The following is a 12,142-nucleotide window of genomic DNA, read 5'->3' on the forward strand; positions in this document are numbered from 1 at the left end:
TCTTATGTTCCCAAGGGCAGAGAGAGACAAAAAGCCAACAAGGAAATATCAGACACATTAGAGCTTGAGCAGTATCAAGAGTGGGGTGTGGGAGGGGAAGAAGGGCTGGGGAATTGTAGGAATGCTGGGTTCAGTTTTAAATGGGCTGGTCAAGGTCGATGACAGACAGGGGGACACCTGAGGAAAACATCCACAAGTAGTTCCCAGAGAGTGTGCCATGCAGAGGGAAAGCCAGTGCAGGTGTGGCTGAGACCTCTAAAGGACAGCTAGGAAGCCACCACCTCAATGGAGCACAGTGCACTGGCAAGGGTTAGGGTGATGGAGGGGTAGCAGGTCATGCACAGCCCAGTAGCTGCCACAGAGAGTATCACTGTATGAGTCACATAAAGATCCACTGAAAAGCTTGCCTCAGCCTACCGTTTCCTTCCTATGAGCAGCTTTCTGGAGTTGCTATTCTATCTTCACTGGACAAATAGGGGCTCTTTTGCATTTAAACTCCCTCCTCAGCAGGGTGTGGTGGTGCACGCTTGTAATCCCCGTGCTTGGGAGGCAGACACAGGAGGATCGCGCAGGTTCTAAGACAGCCGCGCTGGCTAAAGAGACCCTGTTTCCAAATAAAAATATAAAATAGTTCTGGGAGTGTAGCACGGAGGTAGAAAGGCTCCCAGGAACCCCAGTACCGCAAAAAAACAAAACAAAACAAAAAAATCCTCCCTCCTCTACCTTATTGTAGCTTTTTACTATGAAAAGAAATGCTTGTTTTGTACCAAAAGTACTTCCCTTAGAACTGGACCTGTACCTCTTTCCTGGGTCTCCCACCTTAGAAAACCTTACCTCAATCTGGCCTTCTATTTGCACCTCTCCCTAAGGAGTAAAAAGTCCAGAAGATTAAGGGTTTTCACACCCAAATCTGCCTCCTTCCTTCTGGTTCACACTCCCATTCCCAGGATCTTTCTGCCCAAACAGAAAGACTCCCATTCCCATGACCTGCACAGCTCCCTTCTCTTGGTCCATCCTCCTCATCCTGCTTGAGTGCAAATCCCTAGGCCAAGGACAGCCAGAGGGTGTCTTTTTAGAGAGGGGGATAGAGCTTGAACTTGTAGGCTTTTGCAAGAGTAAAGGACTTTTGCATTGACTGCAGGACCCCTGAGGTGCAAGTGAAGCCAGAGGGGGGCTGTAAGTGCTCAGGCCTTTAAAAATCAAAGGCCTTCAAATGAGAAACTAGACTAGAAGAACTCTCTATCCAAGTGTAAGACTGACAACCCTCCTCTCCACCTGGCTCTGACTGTAAGGAGAAGCTATTTTCCTCTCCAGTTCTACTGTCCCCATTTCCCTGGCTTATTCACTTTATCAAAATGAATTTTCAGATCAAGTAGCGATATGGATTCCTATTGTTACCCGAGCTCATCTCTCATGAGTCCCCTTGTTCCCAGGCTGCCAGCTTTCTATAAGATGAGTCACCCAATGGCCCCTGAGCCTCCCTTTTCAGCCACAGGTCATCAGACACACCATGGAAATTGATTATTCTACTCACTTCAGCAGGGAGGCAATAACTGTCCATCAAAATGGCTACTGCCAGCAGCAATCACTTTTTAAAGGGACTAAGCACTTCTGAACAATTTAATCCTGAACATAACATATTTTCAGCAGTTAAATAGTAGCTTTCTCCATAAGAGAACTTCTTTTTAAAAGTGCTTTCAAATCTATTATCTCCTTTTATTATCTTAACATCTCCATGAAGCAGGTAAAGCCGCTAAAGCAACAGAACAGCAGAGAGGACAAAAGATTAGAGCTCAGCCACTCCACAAGGGCAGTGTTCCTGAGAGGTCTAGATCTCAGTCTAGATGACTCTGAGAATCTTGCCAATATCCCAGGCAAATTCTGACCCCTTACCTGCCTTTTGAATTCTTCCCTCTCCACTCAGATAGCCTCAATTTCCTCTTGGCCATTTCCAGTCTCTCTCTCTCTCTCTCTCTCTCTCTATCTCTATCTCTATCTCTCTCATCTCTATCTCTCTCATCTCTCTATCTCTCTCTCTCTCTCTTTCTCTTGGTGGTACTGGGGATGAAACTCAGGGGACTTCTACCTCTGGGCCATACTCTCAGACCTATTTTATATTTTGTTTGGAAACAGTGGCTCTTAAGTCAGCTGAGGCTGGCTTCGAACCTGCGCGATCCTCCTGTCTCAGCCTCCCAAGTGCAGGGATTACAAGCATGCGCCACCACAACCGGCTCCAGTTCTCTTTAATGTCTCTTCTTTTTGGATCTGTTATACCAGTGGTACCTACCTTAGAATAAATGTAAGAGACTCCATGTTTTCCAGGGAACTTCATGTCTCGTCATTCACTGGACTAATGATTATGAGTGTTTGTTCTCTTCTAGGCACTCTGCCAGAGAAACCTAAAACAATACACCCCTGCTAAAATGGAGTTTGTATTTCAGGGCAGGGAACAGTTGATCATCCAGAATGCACATAAATGGATAATAGTGGGTGGACACTGCCTCTGCCATGCTCTGGATACCCTCAACACAACCTCCCGTCATGCATGCCACTCTAAATATCTTCCTTTTATAGCACCTGTGACTTTCTACCTGAGATCTCTGGTGTACCTGGCCCTCATGAAGGATGTCTAAGTGTGGGGACTTACTAGCCCTGACAATAGTCCTCAACCAATGAGAGTTTGTGGGTCAACACAAACAGGGTCTTGAACACCATTGCACAGTGTCCCAGAGGCAATGAGTCCCAGTATCCTGTAGTGGTCTCCCTATACTGACTTTCATTGCCTCCCATACCTCCTTCTACACTCCCCAATGTTTTAGGACAACTTCCAAGAAAACTACTTAAATTCATCTTTGTCTCAGAGAATTTCATAAAGTGATAAAAGCTAGTGAAATAAATCAGTGTAACATGCAACAAAGGAACTGAGGGGAAAAGGCTACCTAGGAGGCAAGGCTTGAAGGGAGATGGTATTTGAGCTGATATTTTACTTGAACGATGAAGAGGAACCAGCTGGTGGAACTTGGAGTCTGAGAGGCAAGCATTCCAAAGAGAAAGAGCAGCAGGAGGGCAGATCCTTGGGCTGGAGAAAGCTTGGGGTATCTGATCAAAGCAAGAAGACTAGAGGGGCTGGAACAGATGAGGTCAGAGGAGCAAAAAGGAACTGGGATCAGAGCACCTTTAGCACTGCAGTAAGGATTTCTAAATTATACCCTAGGTATTATGAGAAGCTGCTGGATAGCCCAAGCCACAGGACTGACATGATCAAATCTAGGTTTGTGAAAGGTCATTTTGGCTTCTCTTTGATTCTGTGCCCTCCATCCCAATACCACACATGACACAAAACCAGCCCCTTGGAAGGCTGAGTTTGATCACATATGGAGGGCAATTACAGTGAGTTTCAACAACAAAAAGTAGTGATTCAAGAATTTTCCTAATGTTAGCAAAGAACATCATGGGAAGTGCAGCTGGCACATTATTACCCCTACATCTGTCTCAAGTAGCAATGAGCTAAAGAACTATGTTTCAAATGTTCAAGTTTAGAGAACTCAGTCACTTTCTTGATAAATCATTTTAAATTAAAATGAAAAGAGTTTTGTTTTGTTGTTAGCTAATAAAAGAGAAATGAAGGTCAATATATCTGCCCATCTGGCCCCTGATCTCAAAAAATCACTGCTTTTAAGTGCTCGCAGCTATTAATGGTGCTGTACTAATGCACATTCCTCCTGATAGGAACGGTTTTGCCATTTTGTTATTTAGTGCAGATGCTGTAGCAGCAAAGGTCAGAATCTTACACCTTTTAGGGCAAAAAGATGAGGCTAGTTAGGTTGATGCTTGACAAGCAGTCAGAATAAATTAACTTCCCCTCTCTGAAATGTTCCTTTGTCAGCTTCTGGGGGTCAGTCACTATTTTAGCTCAGCTAATGCTGCCAAGAGCAGAATATCAGATGAGATGCAGAGAATTTACTTCAAATCACTGCTTTGAGCTGAAGCATCCTGATGCTGATTCATACAGTGCCTGCGAGTCCTTTAACCTGCCCTCAAGGGATCATTCTATTGTTCACAGGAAGTATTTACTGGGAGGCAGGCAATCCTGTGAAAGAACCTGTTACTAAATTCTTTAATCCATGTGCTCTTTGAAAGAATTACAGAAAAAATAAAACTTGTCTCAAAATGAGGCAAAGGAAAACAATCTCCCACACTTTTTAAGGGAGTTATTGTTTAAAATAATTTTTGAACAGACTGGTTCCTCTCAGAGCAAAGACAGCAAATGGCAGACTTCGATACCTATAGCAATCCAGCCTACAGCAGTTTTCGGCAGAGACAAAGGGTCTCACAACAGTGCTGCTGCTCCACTAGCCAGAAGGCGCTGCCCACAGGGCCCTCCACTAAACAGCATATGTAGAAAATATCTTTTTTAATACAGTTCAGGGTGACATAGCTACTATCTTTAAGGATCTCAGTATAAGGCATGAACAGCAAGTCAGAGACAAAGACACAGACAAAATTTAAAGGGTTCTGCTGTGGAGAATTCGATAAGGTGGACTCTCTGAAGGAAGGCTTGGCCTATGATGGTGATTGGTCACTTCGTATGGACACTACAGAAGAAAGAAAATAAGACAAAGGTGAATTTGGATTCAAGAAAGGGGGGGTCAGATGACAGAGGAATGGGTGGCTCTCTAGAATCTCAAAGTGGCTGGGATTCCCAGGATGACTTCAATTCTGGCTTCAGAACTGATGATGACTTCAGATGACTTCTTGGTGGCAGGGGTGACCAGCAAGCAGTCCCTCCAATAGGTAGTCACTTCAGGAATGCTCTCCCACTTCGCAGATCCAATATGGATTTCAGAGAACCAAGAGAAGAGTAAAGAGCACAGAGAATAGGACTTCAGCTGAAACCTCGATCGGTGGCAAGGACACTCAACAAAGTCACCAACCCCAACTCCACCATCTTCGGGCAGCCAGGCCCAGAAAGGAAGTGGATCACAAGGAGCAAGAATGGGCTGCAGTGGGAGAGTGGGGTGTGGGGAGTTGGGGCGAGCCTGCCTGTGGCCTGGACAGCTGCCCTGGGATCCTCATTCCTGTGCCTGTCAGTGTCCTCTCTCAGTGGAGAGAGATGGCTTGTGGGTGCATGTCAGCTGTTAACAAGTAGTTTTTAGTACATTCTCATGCTGTATCTATCTAGTGCTTGTTCTGTGCTTCCCCCACCCCCACTTCCTACCACTCCACTCCTTGCCCATTTTCCTTCTGTCCAGTTTCCTCCTCACTTCATGTTGTCCTTACAGCACGCAGTCTGTGGAGGGAGGAGCCATCTCTCAGGAAGAGCTGGGCTGTGGTCCTGCTTCACTGTTCTCTTTGCTTTCTTGTTACTTTAAACACACTGGCCAGAATCCAAGTTCTCCCTTTGGTTTTCTTAGTGGTGATCTTCCCACCTGCATGCTGAGTTCTATGTTGCTATGGCTGGACTCAGGGTGGGGGAGGAGGACAGGAGATGCTGGCAGATTGACCAGCATCTTGTTGGTATTCAGCTGTGATCACTCAGAACTGAAGGTGCCTTGTTTTGAAAGCAAGGAAAAATACCTGTTGATCCTTGCAGATTCCTTCCTACTCCTATTGATAAGGGATCCTGTCTCCATTACCCCATTCCTAAGTTGACTATTCAGGCAAAATAGACTCATCTCAGTAAAGCCCCACCCAGGAGTGATGAGGCATGTTTGGCAGTCTGCATACATGATAAGATACTTTTGCTACCACTCTTTTGAAACAAAGTCCAGACTCGTTCCCTTCTCTCCCTGATGTTGTTGGGGCTTCCCCATGTGGGATGTGGCTGGCTGTTGGCTCTCCTTCCTTTCCTCCAGACTGAGGTGCTGGGGATAGAGGGGTGGTGCTGGAGCTGCGAGGTGACTTGGTAGTGCTGACATGGTCTTCCCTGCATCCCTGTTGTCTGTTTTGCACCTCCCTGTGTTATCTGTTCCCCAGTGTACGTAACACAATAAGGGACAGGGCTTCCCACCACTCCTTAAATTTCCACAGTGAAAATGAACCTAGAATCTGGCACTTTACTCTGTTTCACTTGATGAACTGAAATTTTTACTATGTAGAGCTGTCAAGACTCAACTATAGATGACAATAAATGTCTACGTTCACTGCCTCATCTCTGGGACAAAGTCTGTTACTCCCCTGAACAGTATAGAGTGTGCCAGGAAATAATATTTGAGCTTGAACTCCTGTGTGTGAACATGTGGAAAATTTTTTAACTTATAAATCCTAGTCTGTCCCATTGGGAACAGTTGGGGATCAGACAGCTACCAGAATCCTGGAGAAGGGACATGGTAGGATGGTCAGCCATGGGTGGCCAGACTTTGTCCTGGCTCCTCTGGTCTTTGTTACCAGGTCTCAGAAACTCACAGAACTCTCCCTCCTTCATTCCCTATCATCATCACTGCTTCTGAGATAAGAACTATTCATGGAACACAAACACTTAAGAAAGACATGCATTATGTGGTTGTAATCAAACTTGATGCTTTCAGATGACCTACTTACATTTCAATGTGGAAAATATAAAGAACAAAAAAAATTATCTAAACTTCTGGGCAACCCAGATGACTTTTAAATGTAAGAAAAGATTGGAATTCCAAACAACACATTCAGCTATATGACAGAAAGTAAATCTATGGATATGATTTTTTGTGAATGATCTTTTCTTCTGTGTATGGTACTGGCAATGGAACCCAGGAGCACGGTACCTCCAAGTCACACCCCCAGCCCTGTTTTTGAGTCCTTTTAATTTTGAAACAGGGTCTCACTGAGTTGCAAAGGGCCTCACTAAGTAGCTGAGGCTGACTACAAACCACGATCCTCCAGTCTCTGTCTCCTGAATGCTGGAATTACAAGTGTGTGCCACTACGTTCAGCTGTGAATGATCTTTTAAAATAAAATAAAACCTTATATAATAAAAAAATAAAATAAAATAAAACCTTATATAATAAAAAATAGCTTTTATTTGTGTGTGTGTGTGTGTGTGTGTGTGTGTGTGTGTGTGTGTGTGTGTTTCCAGGGGTATTCTACCTCTGAACTACACTCCAGATGTAATTTTTTGTTTTGAAACAAGGTCTTGGTAGGTTGCTGAGAGTCTTGCTAAGTTGATGAGGCTGGCCTCAAACCTATGATCCTTCTATCTCAGCTTTCCATGTACTTGAATGATAGGTGTATACTATCATACCTGGCCATTACTCACTCTTAACTAAAGAAATTTTTAGGCACATTTATAGTACCAAAAGAATCACTTCTTGATTAAATATATCTGCCTATCACACACACACACACACACACACACACACACACACACACCCACACATTTTAGCTCTTGTGGCACTATCCTCTGCAATTTGACTATGGTGTTGCTAGGTAGTTATGGAAAGTAGATATCTAAGAAGCAGTCATATTTTGCTAGAAAGTGAAGATAGTATCTGTCAGTATCTGTTCCATACTCAAGTATAAAGATTATAAACAGTGTGGTAACAAGCAAAATCTATTGTCAGACTTACCATACTCAAAATTATTCTTAGATGGTTATTCTAGTTTTGTATAACCAAGAACCTTGCCCCCAACTTTATTCTTTCTCAAGATTACTTTGGCAGTTTAGTCTTTTTTGGTTGCAGCCAAATTTTAGAATGATTTTCTTAAAAAATGGCATTGGGCTTTTGATAGGGATTGCATTGGATCTGTAGTTTGCCAATAAGAGACTCTTGTTTTCCTGCACTGACTAAGAGCTATAGCTTTCTAAAGAGGTTTTGGGGGACAAACTCAAAAGTCCAATTATATAATAAAGATTCACCGAGGCAAATATATATCCTGAGCATAGGCCTTATTATAAAGGGACAACAAATAGACTTAGGAATTTCACACAGAAAGAAATATAATGATAAGACAACAAAAATACAAATTTGAGAATTCTGCAAAAAAAAAAAAAGAAATGAAGATCCATGAGGAAATAACAAACTACCACAACTCAACAATAAAGGAGATCACCAATACTGAGCTACAGAACATAGCAGGAGAATTCAAAATTTTTATTTTAATATAATCAAATGCCTCAGAAATAAAATCAGAGAAACTATACAGGAAATGAAATGAAGGAGTCAATAAATGAATTAAAGATCTCAAAAGAAACCACCTCTGGCAAACAAGACCACATGGAACACATTCTCACTCTTGGAAGACTTTCAAAACTAACCACACCATCAACAATATAAAGAAGACAATATGACAGCATGGGGACTATGTTGGCTGGTCCACTCGAGCTGGGTCTGCTGACACTGTGGCCCTAAGAGATCGCTGGGAAAGAAGCCAATGACTTGATGTGAAGTATGCGGCCACAGTTCTTCAGCATCTTAAACAATCAGCACTTTGCTTCAGGTGTCTGATAGTCAGCATGCTCAGCCAGAAATTTGCACTTGCAACAGCATACTTTGCCCTCCAGATACCCAGGCCACACAGGACAGTAAACTAACTGAGCTTCTCAGTGGAAGACTACCCAAAGCAACCACAGAGACCCCTGTCATCTGAGGTTTGGCTGTCCACCCCTGAGGTTGGGTCAAAAGCTGCTACCAAACACAGCAGAGGCATGGGAGAAGCCCATATCACCAAGGGTGCAATACCTGCAGAGGATCTCTGGAGATCACCCCGAGATTACACTGGACACTTGCCAACAGTGTGGGTAGAGAAAGAGGCGCAGGATCAAGGCCTATAGAAAGCATAGAGCTCAGTGCCTACACAAGGTCCATTCCCAGTGACACCTGACACCTGCATAGACACAAGCCTCATGGAGAGCTTGGAGACCCAAGTGTACAGTGGTGAGAGGCACAAGCAGGGCTCAGGCACCTTGGCACACCTCTGACAGAGAGATTCCAGCTCAGGGTACTAATCATTTCAGAAGACCCAAAAGTGGGCCTGCAAATTGACATTACCACTATAGGTTACTGAGCAAATGAGAGTACTTGGAACATGCTTGAGAACCTTCTATAATGAGTAAACATTAAACAGCTGAAGGTATCCATGCAGTCCCAGAAGAACTGAAAAAGTCAGGTTGGTTTTATACTGTATATTTGCAGGATTTTTTAATTTGTTGCTGGGGTTATTTGTTTGTTCTGTTACTTTCAGAGTCTTTGTTTGGTTTCTTCTCCATTTCTTTTACAAGCTTCCTGGTGAGAACTTCTGCATGAGGGTGCCTGGCATGATTATGAGCCCGGAGGTGCTTTGGAAGATGATACTGCACATCAGCAAAATGTACACCATACATGAAGATGTGGAAGTGGGAAGGTGTTTCCAGAGGTTTTTAGGTGTGCATTGTGTTTGATCTTATGAGATGTAGCAGCTTTTCTGAGAATTATGAACAGAACAAGAAGGGGTACATCAGAGATATCCATAACAGTAAAATTCACCTAGCCATCACATTAAACCCTAACAAAGGCCCACTCAAACAGTACAGACTGCACTGCTACATGCTCAGTTGCAAAATCACCAAGCTGTGGCATCACACAGTCCAGCTCCACCAAGAAATCATCCTGATGAGCAAGTACAACAACACAGAGATCCACAAGGATGAACTTCGGCTGGGAATCCCTCCTTCCTTAAAGTGGTTTCAGGACCATCAGCAAGAGGAAATCCTCAAATGAGAGTTTCTGACTGGGAAATTGTCTGTATTCAGCCACTGACAGCCAGTTGCCATGGCAAGGAATGGACTTGGCCCGGAGGCCACCCTGGGCCACATCTTCATGTAGGTGATGGAGACAATCTATGCCAATGCCAAGACCTGAGGGCACATCATCAACTTCAGGGAGATCCAGTACAGCTAATGCCACATGAATCCCATGTACAGGGAGAAGTAAATCCTGTACCTGCTGATGCTGTACAAAAATCACAAAGGAAAGAAGACAGGAAGACAGTGCTCATGCAGAGACATGTATACCCACAGCAGACATTCAGCAGGATCCAGTTTATAGAGCACAAGGAACTGAATGTTCAGAAGCTGGCCAACAGAATCATCCAGGACTCCAGATATCTTTATTTCCTCTCCAGTTCCCTGAAGAAACTTATTCCCTTCCAACTCCCTGGGTTCAAGAACAAACACAGAGTGCAGCAATAAAAAGATAACATACCAATTTATTTCTCTGAAGGCCTTGACATGTTTATGAGATTTATAGGAAACTTCAAGAAGACATGGCCCATCTAAAATCAGAATGTCAAACTTGTAGTTCTGCTTTTCAATTCCTACTCCAATGCTGACCAGGCCAAACTGGATGAACTAATAAGAGATTACTGAGCCAAGTATCCTAAGGCAGACTTGCAGATCTTGCCTGTGTCTGGAGAGTTTTCAAGAGCTCTGTCCCTAGAGGTATGGTCTTCCCAATTCAACAATTAATCCTTGCTTTTCTTCTGTGATGTTGACCTCGGAATTACTATGGAATTCCTGCAGTGGTGTTGAGAAAATTCAGTTCTGAGCCAATAAATATATTTCCCAATCATCTTTAGCCAGTATGATCCAAAGATTGGTAATAGTGGGAGAGTTCTCAGTGACAACCATTTTTCCTTTACTCAAAAAACTGGCTTCTGGAGAAACTATGAGTTTGACATTACTTGTATTTATAAGGGAGATCTTATCTGAGTGGGCGGCTTTGACATCTCCATCCAAGGCTGAGAACTAAAGCATATGTACCTCTTCAAAAACGTGGTCCACAATGGTCTGAAGACTTCAAAAACAAGGAAGTGGGAGTCATCCACATCCACCACCCTGTCTTCTGGGACCACAACCTAGATCCCAAACAGTACAATATGTGCTTGGAATCCAAGACATCGACATATGGGTCCACACAACAGTTGCCAGAAATGTGGCTAGAAAAAAACTATCCAAGTTACAGTACAAGTAGCAGTAATAATGGCTCCACAAGGACATCCTGATATCCAGTTCTGCTGAAAAAAAATTTTAATTATCTAATTAACTTTTCAAAAATTTTTGTATGATCAATTTTTGAGTCCATATAAAGATATATTTTCCAAGTGGTTTTCTTACATAGGACTCCTTAAAGATGAAGCTTTTTGAACAAAAATGTGATCAATGTTTGCCTTTGAATACATCCTGCTGAACATACTGTAGCAGACCTGTTTAATTCTGATTTAAATGTCCATAATGGTCAAAACAGAGTTTTTCTACATTTCCTTTCCAGACCCTTTTTTTCATATGTATGGCAGAAAACATGAACATTCCTACAAAGAATTACTATAACAGAAAACAATATAACTCTGGTAAATGTTCTTTCATGACTATTAACTTTGCACAGATTCTACCTTTTGTCTTTTTACAATAGTTTTTTTTTTAAAAAGCAATCTCTTGCTTCAGATGTAAAATAAGGAGATGTGATGGTCACAATAGCCAAAATATGGAACCAACCTAGGTGTCCACCAACAGATGAATGAACTACAAAATTATGGGAAGTACACACAATGGAATTCTACTCACCAATAAAGAAAAACAAAATTATATCATTTTCAAGAAGATGAAGGACCTCGAGAACATTATGTTAAATGAATGATGTTAGTCACGTAGAGGAAATGAAGGGTCATGTGTTTCTCTAATATACTTGAGCTAGGGAGTATTTGAGATACCAAAGGGACTTTAGATAATGAAGTCGAAGACTAAGGTTCATTAATAAAAATACCACCATCAACTATTTCCATACATGTGAATATACCATTGTCCATCTGGGTGCTTGGTATTGGAAGTAAGGAAACTGGGTAGGTAGAGAGCACCAAGTATTGTGTGCATGTATGTCATTATCAATATGATTTACATTATGATGTGAGACTATAATGCCCAATAAAAATAAACAAAAAATATGGTGTGACCAGAACATTCAAGAAAGGATAATACAAAATGATCTAATGTACAGGAATAGGCATTGAAGAAGGTCTATAAGCACAAACCAAGAGTATCAAAAACCTCTTTAAAAAAATAATATCAGGACTTTCTGGAAGATGGTGACCGAAGGAAACAGCAATACCAGTCCTGCTGACATTGAATCTCCATTGCCTCAAAAACAGCATTCTACAAAGCCAGAAAATACTAGCAGTAGAGAAATTAAAAAAA

At 42.5% G+C, this 12,142-nt stretch overlaps 1 pseudogene across 1 annotated transcript; it reads left to right on the top strand.

The window, feature by feature from the left end:
* The first annotated feature begins 2,963 nt into the window (after positions 1-2,963).
* LOC308271005 (chondroitin sulfate synthase 1-like) lies at positions 2,964-10,956 on the top strand (annotated as a pseudogene). Its single transcript has 3 exons — positions 2,964-3,188; positions 4,829-5,086; positions 9,197-10,956. The product of its transcript is annotated as a chondroitin sulfate synthase 1-like (transcript).
* Positions 10,957-12,142: the final 1,186 nt, after the last annotated feature.

The sequence above is a fragment of the Muscardinus avellanarius genome (assembly GCF_963383645.1).
Source record: "Muscardinus avellanarius genome assembly, chromosome: 12".
Taxonomy (NCBI): domain Eukaryota; kingdom Metazoa; phylum Chordata; class Mammalia; order Rodentia; family Gliridae; genus Muscardinus; species Muscardinus avellanarius.